General features: G+C 41.2%; 1 long non-coding RNA gene across 1 annotated transcript; it reads right to left on the bottom strand.

The window, feature by feature from the left end:
* Window positions 1-158: 158 nt before the first annotated feature.
* LOC109563135 (uncharacterized) lies at window positions 159-20570 on the bottom strand. The gene is made up of 3 exons (XR_002181304.2): window positions 19290-20570; window positions 17067-17272; window positions 159-1958 (listed from the first exon to the last, which is right to left on the bottom strand). It is a non-coding gene; the product is annotated as an uncharacterized lncRNA (long non-coding RNA).
* Window positions 20571-22085: the final 1515 nt, after the last annotated feature.

Raw genomic sequence — 22085 nt, 5'->3', positions numbered from 1 at the left:
GGTTCGATCCCTGAGTCAGGAAGATCTCCTGGAGGAGGGCATAGCAACCCACTCCAGTATTTTTTCCTGGAGAATCCCATGGACAGAGGAGCCTGGTGGATGACAGTCCATTGGGTCGTAAAGAGTTGAACACGACTGAAGAGACTTAGCACAGCACACACAAGACACTCTTATTTATTCTGTGTTGACACAATATCCGAAACCATAAAGTGAAGACCCACTCAGAGAACCCAGTCCTTAAAACACTACCATCCTAATATAAGAATAATTGTCTTTTTTTAGTTACTTAGTATTTTTATTGGACTATATTTGCTGTACAATAGTTGTGTTAGTTTCTGCTGTACAGCAAAGTGAATCAGCTATACATAAACGCATACATGTATCCACTCTTCCTTGGACTTCCTTCACATTTAAGTCACCACAGAGCACTGAGTAGAGTTTCCTGTGCTACACTCTTTTCATTAGTTATTTCTTTTACACACAGTAATGCATATATCAATTCTACACAAATTCGTCCGGAAAATAGAGGAGGAGAAAATACTTCCTAATTCAAAATGCATGAGGCTAGCATTACCTTGTTATCAAAACCAGACAAGAACATTACAAGGCATTACTTTAGAAGGAAACTGTATACTCATATCCCTCATGAGCATAGATACAAAATCCTTTACAAAGCATTAACAAGTTTAATCCATCAATTTAATGATAAAAATATACAATGACCAACTGTAGTTCATCCCAGGAATTCAATGTTCATTTAGTATTTGAAAATCAAGTCATATATTTCATCATATTAACACATTAATGAAAGAAGTCAGACCTAAGACTCTGACCTGCACGGTTCCATTCTTATGGAATTCTAGAAAAGGCAAAGCTACAGTGGCAAGAAGGTCAGTGACTGTTTGGACCTGGGATGGAAAAAGGGAATGGGCTGCAAAGGAGCATGAGGGAACTTTGGGCTGTAATAGAAATATTACATTACTTGATACTGGAAGTGGTTATGTGATATTTGTCAAAATTTATCAAACTCTATACTTAAAATAGAGGAATTTCATCTAATATATATTATACCCTAATAAAGCAGTTTTAAAAATTGTTTTCTAAAGCAACTTCCATAATCCCTCTGTTTCTCTAAGGCTCCTCTTTCCCTTCTTTCTTTAGCCTAGTGATTCCTTAGTACGGTGTCAGCTCTGGAAGGCTGGTCCACAGGTCCAGGCCTGCCACCGCCAGAGATGTGAGTCGGTCAATGATTTTCCTGGAGAGTCTCTAAAAGAAGGTGGAGCTCAAACTTCCAGGCTCCTTAGTGGGTTTAGAGGAGTGTGTGGGGGGTGGGGTGGGGGGTTTGTGGTTGCGGTCATGGGCTCTCCCCTTCCTTTCCTTCTGTCATGTAAGTAAATGTCTGAGGCTGGGCCCTCAGATATACTTCCTTTGGTTCAACTCAGAAACAAGTGGTCATTTATTGTGACGAAAACTAATCCAAACCTGGACCTAAGATCAAATGACCAGATTTTACAACTGGTTCTGTGTGAGCTTGCAGAAGTGAACAAGTTGCTTAACTTCTCTTGGCTTCAATATATCCTTCAAAAAATGAGGATAATGCCTAAGATGCTTCTAATAAATATGATTCCTTACTTTCCAGAGGAAAGATATCTACACAATTACTGCTTTTCTCTCCCTACATTGCTTGAGATTGTTCATCTGCTACCTATTCATAACTTCAATAACCATGTCCGTCACATGTTAATGCTCAATCATGTTCAGAATAGTAAATGAAATGTACCTCATTTATCTAGCACCTCAGTTTTCTTGATTTCTCAGTTTTCCAGAATAAAAGCAAGGATCAGATAAGGAGTTTTGAAACAAGGAGGAGAGGGTCTCTGAGTAGTCCATTCAAAGATTGAGGAATTTTCCTGAAGGACGAAATCCATAGGCTTACATATCTTCGGCTTCCTTCTTTCCTGAAGGAAGAAATCCATAGGGTTAACTTGTTGCATGTTTTACAACCAGACCTAATAAAATCAGTCAGTCTGCTCTCAAACCTTTGCTAGTTTGTCATCAGTAAATTAAAAGGTACATTGACAAACCAATTACAAGGGGGGAGAGAGAAAAACCATAAAACATAGGTACAATAAAATAACAAATGATCCCAACATAGAAACTGTCTTATACACATACTCCAGTAGGTCTTAAAAGAACTGTTGTCTTGGAACTAAGTATGATTACTAACTGCCTTTAATGCTACTATCTTATGTTTTAAGGGACATCTCTCAGATACCCAGAAAACTAGATTATTTTACCAGGATGAGTTAACTTTTGACAGTTCTGGAAAGCTGATGTTTACTATAATATTTTTTATTTAGCCATTGTTTCATATGTGCAAATGTTGTGTTCTCAACTAAACTGAAGCTTCCTAAGGAGAAGGCCAAGTCATATACTTGTTTGCCTCTCAGGCAATCACTTTTATCTGTATTGTAAGATTGATGGCACCACTTTCACACGAGTGTAGTTTAGGTAAAGAACCCAAACCAGATTCAGACACATAGCTGGTGCTCAACTGATGTGTCAAATGAAAGATGTTAATGTTTTGTGCATGTTAAGAGGCACTTAAATTATTGTTGATTTTAGGGATCTGTATATGTATAACTGAATCCCTTTGCTATACAGTAGAAATAACACAACATTGTAAATCAGTTATACTTCAATAAGGGCTTCCCAGGTGGTGTTAGTGGTAAAGAAGAGCCTGCCAATGCAGGAGACATAAGAGACTCAGGTTCAGGTTCAGTCCTTGGTTTGGGAAGATCCCCTGGAGAAGGAAATGGCAACACACTCCAGTATTCTTGCCTTGGAAATCCCATGGACAAAGGAATCTGGTGGGCTACAGTCCATGGGGTTGCAGAGTCGGACAAGACTGAGCAACTAACAGATACACACTTTGTGACCCCATGGACTGTAGCCCACCAGGTGCCTCTGTCCGTGGGATTTTCCAGGCAAGAATACTGGAGAGGATTGTCATGCCCTTCTCCAGGGGATCTTCCCAACCCAGGGATTGAAACCTCGTCTCCTTCGTTTCCTGCATTGACAAGCAGAGTCTTTACTACTGCTCCACTTGGGAAGCCCAGAAACCATGTGTAACAAGTGCCAAATGGAGCATTTTACAAGGAGAGAAAATAGAGCTTATAGAATCTTTCCCTCCAAACTCGCTTCAAGATACTATAATCAAAGTATGCAAAAATGTCTAAAAAGCAAAACTCCCTATTCCAGCAACCTGTTGGTTAAACGACAAGCATTGAGGAAATGTTCCCCATGTCAATAACATCCAGCGATCCAGGTGGAAGACAAGGATTGTTAGCCCATCAACTGTGATGCAACCAAACCTTCAAACAAGCTGGGTTACTAGAGGTTTTACAAAGCTTTCTTCCCATTTATCCCCTGCTTAGAAATGGCTTGACACCTCTATAGAGGCATGGCCAAAGCAAACTTTAGGTTAGATCTGAACTTTGGGCAGATACTAAAACACACACCAGTCTTCAGGACGTTAAGTCCTTGCCGTTCTCCAAGAACAAACGACAGCCTGAGAAGAGCCAGCAGTTGTGCATTTTTGTGTTGGGAAGTTCTTAAAATGTGCACTTTATTTGTGCAGGGTATGTATCAAATCTCCCCACTCAGTGAAAAGCGCTGCCACCTTGATGCCAGGTGGCTTTTTCTTTTTGTGAAGTGGTACGGGGGCTGCTTTTCACTCTAAGCGAAAGAATCTTGGGACTTCCCTGGCAGTAGAGTGGTTACGTCTTCTCAAGGCAGGGGGTGCGGGTTTGATCCCTGGTTGGGGAGCTAAGATCCCGCATGCCTCCTGGCTAAAAATCTAAAATATAAAACAGAAGCAATGTTGTAACAAGTTCAACAGACTTTAAAATGGTCCACATCAGGACTTCCCTGGTGGTTCAGTGGATAAGAATATGCCTGCCAAGGCAGGGGATATGAGTTACATGCCTTGTCTTGAAAGATTCCACATGCCTTGGAGCAACTGAGCCCGTGCACCACAACTACTGAGCCCAAGTGCTGCATTACTGAAGCCTGTGTGCCTAGAGCCTGTGCTCCACAGTAAAGAGTAGCCCCCGCTCACCACAACTAGAAAAAGCCCACGTGCAGCAATGAAAACTCAGCTCAATAAAAAAAAAAAATTGGTCTGCATCAAAAAAATCTTAGAACTGTATATGAGTTTTGGAGGTTTTTCAGTCCCTTTTCTTCATTTTGCAGTTGAGATTTTGGGAAAATAAAAGATTATCACGATAACATAACTATTTAGTGAAAGAATCCCTCTCATGCTTCCGCCTTAGTGTAGTCAGCTAGCATTTGCTGGGCATGTTGCCTGTGTCAAGAACTTGAATTCTTACTTCTGGATTTATCAAGATGGGAAAATGTCCCAGGGAGTTTACATTCATGTAGGTGCAGACTGCTCCTAGTTAGGTCTTAGAAAAATGTTAAATATGTATTTTTAAAAATTTTTGTTGGAGTACAATTGATTTACAATCTTATGTTAGTTTCTGCTGTACAACAAAGTGAATCAGTTATACATATAAACATATCCGCTCTTCGTTTAGATTCTTTCTCCATATAGGTTTTTATAGAGTATTAAGCAGAGCTACCTGTGCTATATAATAGGTCCTTATTGGTTATCTGTTTTACATACAGTAGCATGTATCTGTTAATCCCAGTCTCCCAATTTATCCCTCCTCTCCTTATTACCTGGTAGCCATGCTTGTTTTCTATGTCTGTGACTCTATTTCTGTTTTATAGATAAGTTCATTTGTACCCTTTTTTAGATTCCGCATATAAGAAATATCACATGATAGTTATTATTTCGTACTTTTTTTGGCTAAAAAAGCAAGCAAGACGTGTTATTCATACAACTCCCACTTTGTCTTAACCATGTCAAATGTACGAGGAATGACCATAATGGGTTTCAAATTTTAAAACCTATGTGTGTGTGTGCTAAATCGCCCCAGTGGTTTCGGACTCTTTATGACTGTATGGGCTGTAGTCTGCCAGACTCCTCTGTCCATTGGATTCTGCAGGCAAGAATACTGGAGTGGGTTGTCTTCCCCTTCTCCAGGGGGTCTTCCTGACCCAGGAATTGAACCCATATCTTTTATGTCTCCTACATTGGCAGATGGGTTCTTTATCACTAGAGCCACTTGGGAAGCCCCTCTAAAACCTATAGTGGATCCTTATTATCCCAACATGAATCATCCAGGGAACTAAGCTACAAGCTATATAAGGAAGCAAAAGTGGCTTTAATCAGAAAATGTTCACTAAATGATTTTCCACTTAAAAATGGGTGCCATCTCAAACATCCCTCCTCCCTCAGTGCTGGTGTTTAGTTTTACTCTTTGGGTCAACATCTCTGTTGTCTACTCTTTCCCTGATCATTATAAATACCAACCACAATGCTAACTGGTTGAAAAGTAAAATAAAAAATCTTACTGAATCAAATTGGTGTTGAACTGCTCAATCACATGCAAAACAGTTGATAAATGAAGAGCTGCTGGCAATACAATGGTTAACGCAAGAAGAGAAAATCAAAGAGGGTGACATAAAAATAATTTCCAAAAAGAATGACCTGAGTAACTTTGAATTAAGAGAAGCCCTTGAACAAATTAATGAAATTCTTGAATATTTTCCCCAAAATTAACCTCTTTGTAATCGTGGGATTAAACTCAATCAAGAAGTGAAGGCTATTGTATTATGCCAACAGACAGTTTTGCCAGAAAAACCACGTACTTCCAAAGGGAATGACCATTTACGTCATTCTTGGTTCATTCTAACAATAAAACAGTTTAAATTTTAAAAATATATTTTATATACAAAGTAAACTTATTTTTAAGATTTTTAGTTTGGTTCTTCAATATACAGTCCCTGTCACTCTTTAATTTGGACATTTGTTCCCAATTTCAAGTAGATTTTATACCCATGATTTTCAATAACAAGGATAACCTATGATTGTAGAGATGAAGGACTGAAACCCAGAAAGCATAGCATTTTCATAAGGTCACACATCTCACACTGGCAGCAGTCAGTCACTTGAGACTTCCATCACCCAGAGATTGCTAATCTCTATGCAAAGAGATAAAGAATTTGCCTTGCACTTAACATGGCCTTTCAGTTGAGGTAAGAATTTGATGGCAGGAGAAGTAAGAGAGGAAAGATCTTAAGGAAGATCAAATAAAATTTGTTTTCCCTTCACTTTAGCTAAAGAAATGATATGTCTAAAATTGATCCTAATCCGAAGAGTACATTCCAGGGATAAGACCTGCCCATTTTAAAGTGTGTTTTGGTGCACTTAAGACAGGGATTAATTGTGATGGTTTGGTTGAGAGTTTTTTTTAAAAGAGAAGTTCTTCGCAGAAACCATAATGCTCCCAGTATCATCACCCCTGCTGCCTCTCTCCCTCCAGCAAGTGATGATATAAGGCTGAAAGAAGTTCCAAGGTGCTATGGACTGAATGTTTTTGTCCTCCAAAAATCCATATACTGAAGCCCTAAAGAGATGGTAACCCACTCAAGTATTCTTGCCTGGAGAATTCCATGAACAGAGGAGCCTGGCAGGCTACAGTCCATGGGGTCGCAAAGAGTTGGACACAACTGAGCGACTATCACTCACACAACCTCCAATATGATGGGCTTTGGGAGGTAATTAGATTTAGATGAGGTCATGAGGGTGGGGCCCCCTCACGACCTTATCTAAATGTTCTTAAAAGAAGAAGCAGAGAGACCAGTTCTCTGAGGCCCTCTCTCTCTTTTTTTCTCTCTCTACCTGCCACGTGAGGACATAGCAAGAAGGTATATTTTCTTGGGATCCAAATCACTGTGGGTGGTGACTATAGCCATGAAATGAAAAGACACTTGCTCTTTGGAAGGAAAGCTATGACAAACTTAGACAACATAATAAGAAGCAGAGATGTCAATTTGCCAACAAAACTCCATATAGTCAAAGCTATGGTTTTTCCAGTAGTCATGTATGAATGTGAGAGTTGAAACACAAAGAAGGCTGAGTGCTAAAGAATTGATGCCTTCAAATTGTGGTGCTGGAGAAGATTTTTGAGAGTCCATTGGACTGCAAGAAGATCAAACCAGTCAGTCCTAAAGGAAATCAACACTGAATATTCATTGTAAAGACTGATGCTAAAGCTGAAGTGCTGATACTTTGGCCACCTGATGCGAAGAACCAGCTCACTGGAAAAGACCCTGATGCTGGGAAAGACTGAAGGAAGCAGGAGAAGGGGACAACAGAGAATGAGATGGTTGGATGGCATCATTGACTCAATGGACATGAATTTGAGCAAACTCTGGTAGACAGTGAAAGACAGGGGAGACTGGTGTGCTGCAGTCCATGGCGTCGCCAAGTCAGACTCGACTTAGCAACTGAACAACAATACTTTCAGTCCATGTCGGGACTAGCTAGGGAGAGTGGGGGCATCTTTATGCTATGGGGTCTGGCTCAGGGGCCCACAGTACCACCACATGTACTGCTTCGTCCTTGTGGATCATGTGAATAATCCAACTATTTCTACCCTTAACAAGGATGTCCTCTAGTGACAGAGAAAGCCGAGATGGGGTGGATGGATAATGTGTCCCTCACAGTCCCTGTTGGCTATTTTTCAGGGAGCCCTGTCAACTGTGGCCCATTACAGTAGTTCTTCCATTCTCCTGTGTGCAGCTGTCCTTAGCTGCAGTGCCCAAGAGCTGGCAGCAGTTCCCAGCAATGAGGTCTGTTCTCCCGAGAATCCTGTCCTATTCAGGCTCGTGCCTCTGGTCCCTGGAACCACTTCAAGGTCCTGGACTGGGCTGTACTGCAATCTTTTAGCATGCCACCCATGGGCAGCTCCCAACAGGGCCCCCATGGACACTCCATGGAGACAACTGGGCTGTTTTTCACCTTCAGTCTCTGAACAGAAGCACCAAGCACAATTCACCAGCTCATCCCTCCATCAGGTTCAACAAGCTCCTCCAGAGTTCACTGATTCAAGTAATGGCAGCACTAAGCAGACTCTGATGCTGGGAGGGATTGGGGGCAAGAGGAGAGGGGACGACAGAGGATGAGATGGCTGGATGGCATCACTGACTCGATGGACGTGAGTCTGAGTGAACTCCAGGAGTTGGTGATGGACAGGGAGGCCTGGCGTGCTGCGATTCATGGGGTCGCAAAGAGTCGGACACGACTGAGCGACTGAACTGAACTAACTGAACTGAAGCAGGCAGCTGGTCCAGAGACCTCTCCTACTTTCTTTCATATTCAACTGAACCGAGACTTCTAGTCTAGGTCAAAATTCCATTCTCTTTTCACTCTCATGGGCCTTACACTCATTAGACCATTGATCTATATTCTAACTGGCTTCTCTAACTCCAGCCTTTGACATCACTAATTTGTCTTCTACCTTATTTATCTGCTCCTTCTTATGCTCAACAATCTTTGGTGGTTCCTTGTCACCAGCACTTTAAAGCCCAAACATCTCAAGGATGAAATGGTTGGATGGCATCACTGATTCAATGGACCTGAGTTTGAGCAAACTCTGGGGGATGGTGAAAGACAGGGAAACCTGGCGTGCTGTAGTCCACGGGGCTGCAAAGAGTTGGCCACGACTGAGCAACTGAACAAAAATCTTAGGAAAACATTAAGACATCACACCATCAGAACCTGACCTAATCTTCCTGATTCATCTGTCACTACCTTACACCCTGCATTCAGATCTCACTGAAATATTCATTATATGTATTCCTGGAATTCACCACGTATGTCCCTGCAGGGTTCTCTCTCCTGAGAGGGCTCCATCTGACAACCATGAGCATATTTATTTAAATTCCACTTCAGGAACTTCCTCTGTGGTCCAGTGGCTAAGACTCCAGGCTCTCAGTGCAGGGGGCCCAGGTGTGATCCCTGGTCAGGGAACTAGATCCCACATGCCACAACTAAGATCCAGTTCAGTCAAATAAATATTAAAAAAATAAATTTCATTTCAAAAGTTGCATTCTCTAGTTAGCCTTCCTACCATCTTCTCAATCTGAGTTTGTACTCTGTTTTTCAAGTTCTTGTAACATTTTATTAACTAATAGGATGATCCTATATTCCAGTTTGCTGGAGACGGTCCTAATTTATTTATTCATGGCTGTACCCTTCAGCATGTGGGATCTTAGTTCCCTGAGCAGGGGCCAAACCCGAGCTCCCTGTATTGGGAGCAGGGAGTACTTGCCACTTGACTGCCAGGGAAGTCCCACAGTCCCAGTTTATACCTGGTGTTCCTGCTTATATATTAATTGATTCCCCCTTTTGCTCTCAAAGATGTCCAGACTGGGACTTCCCTGGTGGTCCAGAGGTTAAGACTTAGCACTTCCCCTGCAAGAGGTGCAGGTTTGATCCCTGATGGAAGAACTAAGATCCCTATGCCCTGCGGTGCTGCCAGAAAAAAGAAAAAAATGTCCAGATTAGGTCATCCTGTATATATAATTCTTATATTCTAAAACCCTGAATTCTAATTACTTATGTATTCATTTATGGCCCTCCCCCCATCTGTATGCCTGAGGTCAGGGGTGTCAGCTCTATAAAAGAGCTGCCTTTCCCCGGGGTCCAGCCAGTACTTAACACATAGCAGATGCTCAATATATTTATTTAAAGTGGGTTTTAGTAGTGGCTCAAAGGATTAGTATGATTTGAAAAGGCAGAGAGTAGAGACATTTTTAAGATGATTACAGTGATTACAAATAATACCAGGAGATTCCACTGCAGAAAATATTAGTTAATTCCAAGTCCGTCCCATGTTTGACAGGTGGATTTCCTGAGAACACATGGCAGGTTTTTCAAATGTGAACATAGGGCTGTGGCTGCAGCTGCTCCTCAAGAGCTGAGCATCTGCAGAGAGGAGGCTGAGCAGCCTGCACACAGATTTACCCAAGGGTGCACCTATAAAACTGAGTAGACTCAGGGTCAATCTGAGGCTACTTTCGTCTGCATGCATGCTAAGTCACTTCAGTCATGTCCAACTCTTTGCAGCCCCATGGACTGTAGCCTGCCAGGCTCCTCTGTCCATGGGATTCTCCAGGCAAAAATACTGGAGTGGGTTGCCATGCCCTCCTCCAGGGAATCTTCCCCACCTAGGGATTGAACCAGCATCTTACATTTCTTGCATTGGCAGGCAGGTTCTTACCACTTGAGCCTCCTGGGAAGCCCCCAAACAACAAGACATAACCACTTAACTTCCTTCTGAGAAGGTGGGGCCAGATGAGCTTAGGTTTTTGAAGAGAGCAGATTGCTGTTGTTAAAGATGTTAAAAGAGGCTGGGGCACCCCCTGGCATTTCTTTTCTCTGGTTTTCCCCCAGGCAGCCATCAGCCTGTCCATAAATGTAAATGTTAAAAGCAACATTTAGAGAACAATAATGTAACAGGATATCAATTAACAGGCCTGCTCTGGGCAGCCCCACTTCTGGGTTCAGCCCTGAATCTAGAGATAAGCAATAAGGAGGAAAAAACAAGAAAAACATTACAAGCGTTAGTGATGGCACCCATTAATGGTGATGGCACCCATTAATGTATCTAAACACTATTAGAAGCTATTCGCATTTTTGCAAGTTCTGTAAGTGTACAACTGCTGCAGGTGTGTGTGTGTGTGTGTGTGTGTGTGTGTGTGTGTGTTACGGAGACACACAGGGAAGGCTTTCACTGCAAATCCGGTGATGTTGAGATACTCATGGGAAGCAGCTCAATGACCCCTGAGCCTGGCTCCCAGCCCTCAGGAGCAAGAGTTTTCAAGCTTCTAGAGGAATGGATAAAGAAGATGCGGTACCTATATACAATGGAATATTACTCAGCCATAAAGAGAACAAAATAATGCTATTTGCAACATGGGTGGACCTAGAGATTGTCATACATCTGTGAAGTCAGTCAGAGAGAAAGACAAATATTATTCAATATTTGTTATATGCGGAATCTTAAAAACTGATACAAATGAACTTATCTACAAAACGGAGTCACAGATGTGGAAAACAAACCTATGGTTATCAGGGGGTAAGGGAGGGGAGGGATAAACTAGGAGATTGGGACAGACATATGCACACAACTATATATTATCACTTCTGGATAACTAATAAGGACCTATTGTATAGCACAGGGAACTCTACTCAATACTCTGTAATGGCCTATATGGAAAAGAATCTAAAAAGAGTGGATATGTATGTATGTATAATCGATTCATTTTGCTGTACACCTGCAACTAATACAGCATTGTAAATCAACTAGCCTCCAATAAAAATGAAAAAATACAAAATAAAGGCTTCCCTTTGACTCACCTGGCAGGCAGATGGATTAAAAACAGAAATCATCAGGCTGGGTGTATTGAAATGAGGATCATAGCACTGTTTGGGAGAAATGGCTAATAATGGGGGATGGGTGGTTTTTTAATTAATTAATTCATTGTGTTGGGTCTTAGTTGTAGCATTAGGCTCTTCATTGCAGTGCGTGACCTTCTCTGTAGTTGCGGCGGGTGGGCTTACTTGCCCTGCAACATGTGGGATCTTAGTTCCCCTACCAGGGATCGAACCCACATTCCCTGCGTTGGAAGGCGAACTCCTAACCACTGGACTACCAAGGAAGTCCTGGGGTGGGCAGTTTTAAATACAGCAAGGTATGCATTAGGATTATTCTCTTGACCAGTCTCTAGATGTTGATGCTGGAAGCCTGGGGTTGCTCAGAGTCCCAGTTGCTCACATGGAGCACAGAGCTTTCCAGTGCCCTCAGTTAAAGGTTGTAAAGGCAGAAGGCAGATTCCACACTTCGCCTTCACCTGTTGGAGCACAGAATGGAAGGGTAACAAAGTCACGAGAATCCAAAGCCACTGCTAGCTCCCTGTGATCCAGAGACCCAGTGGTACCACAGGACTCTGGAGACAGAATTCTTGGAGACAGAATTCTCAGGGACAATAAAAACAAAGACAAGATGGGCAAATCCAGATAAATATTCCTGAGCCCGTATGCAACTCAGAAACTCCAAAGGACCCAAGAAAATATGAGGGGTTGGATTATCCAGTTTTGAGAAGATTCAGTCAAAGAAATACTGCTTTGGTGCAAATATGATAATTCTACCATACACACACAGCCTAGAAGGTGTTGTAGGTCTTCATGGTGGCTCATTAGTAAAGAATCCACCTGCCCGTGCAGGAGACATGGGTTCGATCCCTGGGTTGGGCAGATCCCCTGGAGAAGGAAATGGTAACCTACTCTAGTAGTCTTGCCTGGAGAACTCCATGGACAGAGGAGCCTGGAGGGCTATAAGTCCATGGGGTCGCAAAGAGTTAGACATGACTTAGCGGCTGAACATCAACAACACACACACTCAACACCAGATAATGGTTCTTGGGAAGCACAGGTGTGTGTACGTGAATGGATACTGAGTTTACAAGGACCACAATTCATATCTGGACAGCTGGGAATCCCAGATGACTGCTCACGTCTTAAGTGTCTTCTTAGGAGAAGCAGACGGCTGGCTCATGGTGGGACCACTCATCAGCAAGCCTTGGAGAAAAATTTCATTACTTCTGGAGTTTCTGCTTCTGATGGCATCTGAAACAACTAGCCTGATGCAGAAGTGAAAGTAGAACCTTCAGGAAGGTGGAGCAAATGGGTATTGATGTGATCAGAGATTCTGTGGACTAAGGGAAAGTCCCAGGACTTAAAAATAACATTTCTTCCATATGTGCCCATGCCAAATGTTTGAGAATCTGCAGTTAGAGCCGTTGCTTTTTACTTCAGTTATTTCCATAAAATCTCACTTTCCCACTCCTGTCCTTCATCGTCCAGTTGCTGTCAATATCCTAGTACCATCACGTTATTAGTATTCACCCTGAAAAGTTATGTCTTTAATGTCTGTACCATGTGGATGCAGTATCCATTTTAATTAATTAAATTGAAATATAAGCTCCAGTGCATCTAGAAGCAACCCTCTACCCAGAAAAATACTCCAAAACAACACCCAGCATTAAAGACAGACAGAACATGGCTCTAATGGCAGGTTCTCCTTCTAGAGTTTCTTTTGAACAGATAAGCAATATCAATAGGTTTTCTCACCTCGTCTTTCACACCTCAACTAACATAAAACTTTGCCTTCTGGGGGGTTTTTCTTCATTTATTTTTTTATTTCTGTGTGTTTTTTAACTTAAAAAATTGTTTTCTTTGACACTCTTCCGTATCAGAAGCTTTCTTATTATGTAAATAGATGGGTGGCATTTCATTGCATCTTTTTTAAAGTAGTTCCTTATAATTCCTTTCTTTTTGACTGTGATACATGGCATGTAGGATCATAGCTCCCCAGCCAGGGATCAAATACAAGCCTGTTGCATTGGAGCTCAGAGTATTAACCACAAGACACCAGGGAAATCCCGTTCCTTGTACTTGCTACGTAGATTGTATACAATATTTTGCTATTGCAAATAACATGACAAGAACTGAACCAGGGGTTTGTGACAATGGTCACATTGTACACGTGAAAGTATATTTGGAAAATAAATTCCCCAAAGTGGAAAAGGATATATAGATTCATAATTATGATAGATACTGTGTGTCTGAGTGTGTGTATGTGTGTGACATTTTTTTGTGACTTATTTTGGAATTGTTTTAGGTTTACATAAAAGTTGCAAAGGTAACACAGAGTTCCCATTTACCCCTAACAATCTTGTATGTTTTTAATACATATATTAAAATTTTTCATGTAGTCAACTCTATTCATCTTTTGCTTTATATTTTCAATTTTTGCAGAAAATAATCCTTGATTTTAAAGGTTATTTTTTGCTTTCATCTTTTACACTGAATTATTTAATCATTTGAATATTTTTGGTATACCATGCACAGTGTGAGGTAGGGATATAATTTAATTTTTTCCTTTTTAAATGAAAATTTCCAAGTAGCCTTGCGATTCTTCCTTTATCTCCTGGTATGTGATTTTTTCCTTTATTATATATGAAACTTTTTTCATGCTGGGTTTATTTGTGGGCTCTCTATACTGTTACATTGATCTGGCTTTTAAGTTTCAGTGCTTTGGGAACAACGTCATATTTTACTTCATTCATTCTTTATTCTGTTGGCTTGTTAGCTGCTTTTCTTGGATTAATAGCTAAACCATTATGTTTACATGATGTTTTTTAATAGTGATAGTTTTGTCTCCTTTAGAAAGAATATTGGGCACTTTCCCAATGGTCCAATGGTTAAGAATTCACCTGCCAATGCAGGGGTAATGGGTTCGATCCCTGGTTGGGGAAGATTCTACGTGCCAAGGAAAAGCTAAGCCCAGGCACCACAACTACTAAGCTCCTGTGCTGCAACCACTGAAACCTGTGTACCTTACAGCCTGTGCTCTGCAGCAAGAGAAGCCACCACAGTGAGAAGCTTTTGCACTGCAACTAGAGAAAGCCCACGCCGAGCCACAAAGACCCAGTGCATTCGAAATAAACAAATAATGTTTAAAAAGAATATTGGGACTTCCCTGGAGATCCTGTGTTTAAGACTTTGCCTTCTAATGCAGAGGGTGTGGGTTCGATTCCTGGTTGGGGAGCTAAAATCCCACATGCCTTGGGGCCAAAAACCAGAACTTAAGAACAGAAGCAATATTATAACAAATTCAGTAAAGACTTTAAAAATGGTCCACATCAAAAAAATCTGTAAAAAACAAAAGAATAAAAAGAATAAACATTCTCCAGAGGATTTTCATAGGACCTGGATTTTCACTACATACTATTCAATGTGTTCAGGATACAATCTAAAATTACCCACATGCCAACAACTAGGAAAAGGTGGCAACTTCTCAAGACACAATTATCAGATGCCAACCCTGTCAACACCTAGATGTTGGAATGATCAGACAAGACTTTAAAGCAGTATTATAAATATACACCATGAGATATAGGTATATACTTTTGACAATATAAAGATAGACATTCTCATCAAAGAAGAGAAAACTTAAAAAGCAAAGGTTGAACATGTAGAACTAAAAACTATATCCGAAATTAAGAATTCACTGCCTGAGTTCAGTAGTAGAATGAAGATGAAAAGAGAAAAAGTGAATGTGAGGGTAGATCAATAGTGGCTTTTCCAATCTGAAGAAGAGAGGAAAAACAAGTTTTAAAACAAACAAATAAATTGAGCTTTAGGGACTTGTGATACGATGTTGGACGTTTAACCCTGATGTCTTTAAGTCCCAAAATGAGAAGAGAGCTATTGGTACAGAAATGATATTTGATGAAATAAGAGTAAAAACTTTCCAAATTTTGTGAAAGATAGAGATTTACACAGTCAGGAATATCAGTGAATCCCAAGCAAGACAAACTCAGTAAAAACCAAAACATCATAACTAAATTGATGGAAAACATATAGGAAGAAAATAATCTTGAACACAGTCAGACAAAAATGACACATTACATGTATGAGACATCAGTCAAAGGACTGAAGATTTCTCATCAAGATCCATAGAGGCTAGGAGACAACGGAACAGCCACCTGTAACATGCTGAAAGAGACGTCAACCCATACTTTAAAACCACTAACTATACTCCACAAGGCAAAGCAGACATTTTCAGATTAAGAAAAAGTAGGAATTCATTGCCAGAGAATCTGTTCTAAAAGAAATGCTAAAAGAAGGTCTTGAGGCTGAAAGGAAATGATACCAAAGGAAAACCTAGAACTTCAGGAATGAGGAAAGATGAAGAACAACAGAAATTCTAAAACTTGGAATAAAAACCTATTTTTCTTGTCTTCAATTCTTGAAAATATGTGTGATCAGTAAGAACAAAAATTATTTTATATTGATTAGTGCCACGTTCTTACCACTATTCCAGTGGTAAGAATGCAAACAATATAGCCATTTTAGAAAGTATTTGGCAGAAAGAAAGCTATTTTTCTTATAAACATACACTTACCATATAACTCAACAATCCCATTCCTAAATATTTACCTTAGAGAAAGAAAAATTTATGTTTATACAAAAACTTATATGCATATGTTTAGAGCGGTTCTATTCATAATCACCGAACTAGAAACAATTCAAATGTCCTTCAGTTGGTGAATGGATAAACAAGCTGAGATGCATCCATATAACAGACAACGTTCTACAATTTATATGACCTTCTGCAAAACTCAAAACTATAGTGGTGGAGCAGTTTGTCAAGGTTTAGGGTTGGTGGAAAAAATTGACTATGAAAGGGAAGCACAAGAAGGTTCGTGGGAGTGATAGAATTATTCTGTACCTTGATCGTGATGGTGACATGACTCTATGCATTTCTCAAAACTCAAAACCGAACACCAAACAAGTTAATTATTCTCAATGTAAATTTAAATGTATAAATAATTTTAAAAAATTCATCAGTCTGTTAATTTCTTCACTTTCTCATATCCCTTTCTTAAGTCAACATCCATATTTCTAAAAGCTGAGTACAAATGGGACTCTTGCATATTTCAATATTTAACAATTTACCAAAGCAGCTTGCTTTTAAAAAGAATCTTAGTGTACATCCTTTTGTGAAATAAACTAGGTGCATCTGATACTCGATGTTACCTATGTAAACCAGATTGAACTCCATCATCACCATCACTTAAAGTGAGGTGGCTCTGCAACTCTGATGATCCTCCAGAATAGTCTTTTTCCCTCCTACAGTTCTATCCAAGGGCAGGCTAGGTAAGTTATTCTCACAGCCTTTCCAATACAACGGGAAGAAAAAGTGAGAGCACTCTTAGGCACTTCAAGTCCCTGGGACCAGCCCCTGGAGACACCCACATCCTCTGACTTAGTATGGGGGACACTGGGAGGCAGGGCTCAGGTACCTGGTTGCACCAGGACTTGCTCTTTCTTAGTCTGTGCTCTTAGCTAAAGATCACTGGGTCCTGAGCCCCATTCAGCTGAATTATGGCCATCTCTCTTCTCTCACCCTGCCAGTCCTGATGTCAAGGGCAAACAACAGCATCACAAGGAGGAGGAAGTCGCCTTTGTATCAACCTGGCGCTTAGTGATGTATGACAGACATGACACCTGTTCAACAAACCAAGTAAACTCTGCTCAGCGTGCTGTGGCTGCTCCTTCTCCAGTCAGCTCAGGTGCCCTGCTCTTCAGTTTGCACATCCTGGTCACGTTTCCTCGGGCCTCACTTTCCTGAGCTGTGTTTCAGGTTCAGTAGTCTTTCAAAAAATCACAGATAGCTGTGCCTTAGCGCCTCCTAGGATCATGTTCCTTGCTTTGCTCAATAGCTTCCTGGAAAAACAATGGATACAAATCTCACTGTTATCAACGGCAGAGCATAATAGATGTCTAAGTGTATAAACATCCTCTCTCTATAAAGCAAACCAGTGTGGCTTCTACACATTGAGGTCTTCTTTTGCAAAGAAGCTAAGCCACCCCTCCTGCCACACACACACACACACACACACACACACACACGTGCGCCAATTTCTCTGGCAAATAAATCCTTATTGGCATATAGTGGGGTTTTTGTCTGGTGAGCAGCCTAGTAGTCACTCTGTTGGGCTCCTGATGAAGCATTTCCTCTTCTTCCTATGACACACAGATGCTTCTGCTTATCTCTCAGTTCCATCCAGCACGCCCCACCTTTACAGAAGGAGAAAGTAGTGCACAACTCAACCCAAGGGGAAGACATTCCTTTTTAAAATTAATTAATCTATTTCTGTCTATGCTGGGTCTTTGCTGCTTCAAGGGCTTTCCTCTACTTGCAGCAAGCATGGGTTACTCTTTAGTTGCAGTGTGTGGACTTCTCATTGCTGCAGCTCCTCTTTTTTCAGAGCATGGGCTGTAGAGCATGGGCTCAGTAGTTGTGGCGCATGGGCTTAGCTGCCCCATGGCAGGTGGGATCCTCCTGGACCAGGGATCAAACCCATGTCTCCAGCACTGGCAGGTGGATTCCTTACCACTGAGCCACGAGGGAAGCCTGGATATTCTTCAATAAAGCATGCATTTAGTAAATAAGAAGAAACAGACTATAGCATGAATGTCCTCTCATATTGCCAACATATACCAAGAGCATTTCTTTTTCTGGGGCTCTCAGTGCAAATGGAAAGGATCGATGGATACTGCTAGGTTTTCAAAATAAAGCATAAGTCAAATATAAATTGTTAATTGCCTTATTACTGAGAAGTCAAGAAGTATCCACTAATGAGAAAGAATCCACCGAACCCCTTTTCCAATCCATTCTTCATCCTCTGTCAGGCTCACCCTATGCTATCTGATCTAGACATTGAGGGACAGTAAAAGGAGGGCTGATAAATGCCCCCAGACCAGCTCTGTCTCATCTGTCTTGCCAAGCCAGGTTCATCCTTAAGGATCTCATGACTACACCAGCCATAGGAGTAGAAACTTTTTTAGAACTTTTTATGCTTGCGTCCCTAAGTCTTCATTTCACATCAACTCAAAAAAGTTTTAATTTACTCACATCCATGTTAAATATAATTTCTACATGGTGACATAAGAGCTTGGAGCATTTAAGTTGATAGAATATTTTATATATATTTAATGAAATGTCCATTGATGCTGATTCTTTGGTTTCATTTTCGGAAATCAATACATTTCTTTTTGTTTTCCAAACAGTCCCAATGTTCTCTGTAAAGCCGGCACTCCTAAGGTGCTGAATCTACAGTGCTTAACAGATACAATGGCCTTGCACAAGGGAACACAGGAATGATACCTCTGAGCCAAATCCTTAGTACACACAGCTCAAGACGTTTGTACACGGTTAAATAGAGGAGAAACTCAGGGCCCTAACACCCACCGGCAGTTGGTTTCATTTATATTATTCACTCAATCTTTACAACAGTCTTTTTAAGCTTTTGATTATCATCCTCTCCTAACGTAACAGAGAGAAAACACAGAGCACAGTCATAGCGACTTGTCCAAGGGCCCACCAATAGCAAGCTGGCTTTGGAATCTAGGACTCGTGGCCCCAAGGGCTTCCCAGGTGGCGCTAGTGGTAAAGAACCCACTTCCCAGTGCAGGAAATGTAAGAGATGTGTTCCATCCCTGGGTTGGGAAGATCCCCTGGAGGAGGGCATGGCAACCCATTCCTGTATTCTTGCCTGGAGAATCCCCATGGACAGAGGAGTGCCCATGGGATTGCAAAGTGTCAGACACGACTGAGCAACTTAGCAGGCATACACTTGTGGCCCCAAAGTCCACAGTTTTCAGCTGAGTCATGACTCCTGCAGGTACTGTGAAAGGTGCAGGTAACACAAGGGCAAAACTATCACACTTCATCACTTACCTCACAGATCTAGAAACCGTACTCATCATAATGGACTTCAACTTAGACAATTTGCCTTGAGAGTTTTTCCTTCGGGGTTGTTTCATACATGTACCTGGAATAGACCCATCTTGCAAGTTAGATCTCTGAGTAAAGACTTCTCTGTACTCTCTCATTCCCAAACACAATAGCATGTGGCATATAATAAGCACATATCAAAATAATTCATGTCTCCAACATTGGGCGTAAGGTAAAGAAACATATGGGAAACGTTCCCAGGCTATGAAGTATCTTCAACACAGTGATCAATAAATGAAATATTCGTAAGCATGCCTTGATACAGATCTGACTTACAGATACAAAAGATTTAGTTCGACTCCTATAGAAACCCACAGGAATGCAATATCCTTTGGAAATGCTGCCATTTGAAAAAATTCTGGTACCTAGGGTCCAGAAGCTGAGACAAATGTGGCTTTCCAGTTTGAAGAGTGAGAGATGAGATGTGTCTTGTGTATTAATGAAAATCAGATGCCACCTTGTGGTCAGAAATAGAAATTCAGCAAAAAAAAAAAAAAAAAAAAAGATTGTTCTGAGAATCAAATACTAGCACTATAGAATTAACATCTGTAAGTTACATGGTCTATCCACGTGGAGACAGTGTGTTCCCACATTGATTCTCAAACACTTTTTTGCTCTAATTTGTGACATCCTTGTGTGAACCGGGAACTTCCAGATCTTCAAGCTGGATTTAGAAAAGGCAGAAGAACCAGAGATCAAATTGCCAAAATCCGTTGGATCATCGAAAAAGCAAGAGAGTTCCAGAAAAACATCTACTTCTTCTTTATTGACTATGCCAAAGCCTTTGACTGTGTGGACCAAAATAAACTCTGGGAAATTCTTACGGAGATTGGAATACCAGATCATCTGACCTGCCTCTTGAGAAATCTGTATGCAGGTCAGGAAGCAACAGTTAGAACTGCACATGGAACAGACTGGTTCCAAATAGGAAAAGGAGTACGTCAAGGCTGTATATTGTCACCCTGCTTATTTAACTTATGTGCAGAGTACATCATGAGAAACGCTGGGCTGGAAGAAGCACAAGCTGGAATCCAGATTGCCGGGAGAAATATCAATAACCTCAGATATGCAGATGACACCACCCTTATGGCAGAAAGTGAAGAAGAACTAAAGAGCTTCTTGATGAAAGTGAAAGTGGAGAGTGAAAAAGTTGGCTTAAAGCTCAACATTCAGAAAACTAAGATCATGGCATCTGGTCCCATCACTTCATGGCAAATAGATGGGGAAACAGTGGAAACAGGGAGAGACTTTCTTTTTTGGAGCTCCAAAATCACTGCAGATGGTGCCTGCAGCCATGAAATTAAAAGATGTTTGCTCCTTGGAAGAAAAGTTATGATTAACCTAGACAGCATGTTAAAAAGCAGAGACATTACTTTGCCAACAAAGGTCCATCTAATCAAAGCTATGGTTTTTCCAGTAGTCATGTATGGATGTGAGAGTTGGCCTATAAAGAAAGCTGAGCACCAAATAACTGATGCTTTTGAACTGTGGTGTTGAAGAAGACTCCCTTGGACTGCAAGCAGATCCAACCAGTCCATCCTAAAGGAGATCAGTCCTGAATATTCATTGGAAGGACTGATGTTGAAGCTGAAATTCCCGTACTCTGGCCACCTGATGCAAAGAACTGACTCATTTGAAAAGACCCTGATGCTGGGAAAGATTGAAGGCAGGAGGATAAGGGGACGAGAGAGGATGAAATAGTTGGATGGCATCACCAATTCAATGGACATGAGTTTGGGTAAACTCTGGGAGTTGGTGATGGACAGGGAGGCCTGGTGTGCTGCAGTCCATGGGGTCACAAAGAGTCGGAAACGACTGAGCTACTGAACTGATTTTGATGACATCCTTACAGATATAAGACTTCCCTGGTGGCTCAGACAGTAAAGCGTCTGTCTACAACGTGGGAGACCCGGCTTCGATCCCTGGGTTGGGAAGATCCCCTGGAGAAGGAAATGGCAACCCCCTCCAATATTCTTGCCTGGAGAATCCCATGGATAGAGGAGCCTGGTGGGCTGCAGTTCATGGGGTCACAAAGAGTCTGACACGACTGAGCGAATACTCTACTCTTACAGATATAATCCTTAATTCACACATGACATTTACAAGCTTCTTGAACACCCCCTTCCTCCACTCTAATTTACAGGACTGGTTGCCATTTCACCCTAAATCCAGTGTTGATTAACCCCTAAGGCAGTGGTCCCCAACCTTTTGGCACCAGGGACCAGTTTCATGGAAACTTCTGTGGACTGGGGTTGGGGAAAGGTTTTGAGATGATTCAAGTGCATTACATTTATTGTGCACTTTATTTCTATTTTTATTACATCAGTTCCATCTCAGATCATCAGGTATTAGATTCCAGAGGCTGGGAACTCCTGCCCTAAGGCATTCCAAACTCAATAGGGGTTTGCAAAACACAATTAATGCTGATTTTTGCTTGTGATGGGAATGCAAAATGGTAGCCCCTTTGAAAGACAGCTTGGCAGTTTTTTACAAAACTAAAATAATCTTACCATATAATTTGATAATCACATTTCTTTCAACCCAAAGGAGTTGAAAACTATGTCCTCAAAAAAAAAAACCAGCCCACAGATGTTTATAACAGCTTTATTCAATTTTTTTTTTGGTTTGTTCTATGATTTTTACAATATTGTGTTGGTTTCTGCCATACAACAACGCGAATGAGCCGCAGGTATACATATATTGCTTATCTCTTATGCCTCCCTCTCCTGCCCCCATCCC

Source organism: Bos indicus, chromosome 8 (genome assembly GCF_029378745.1).
Source record: "Bos indicus isolate NIAB-ARS_2022 breed Sahiwal x Tharparkar chromosome 8, NIAB-ARS_B.indTharparkar_mat_pri_1.0, whole genome shotgun sequence".
Classification (NCBI taxonomy): Eukaryota; Metazoa; Chordata; class Mammalia; order Artiodactyla; family Bovidae; genus Bos; species Bos indicus.
Note: the sequence above shows the minus strand (reverse complement) of the source record. Positions and strands in the feature narration are given on the sequence as shown.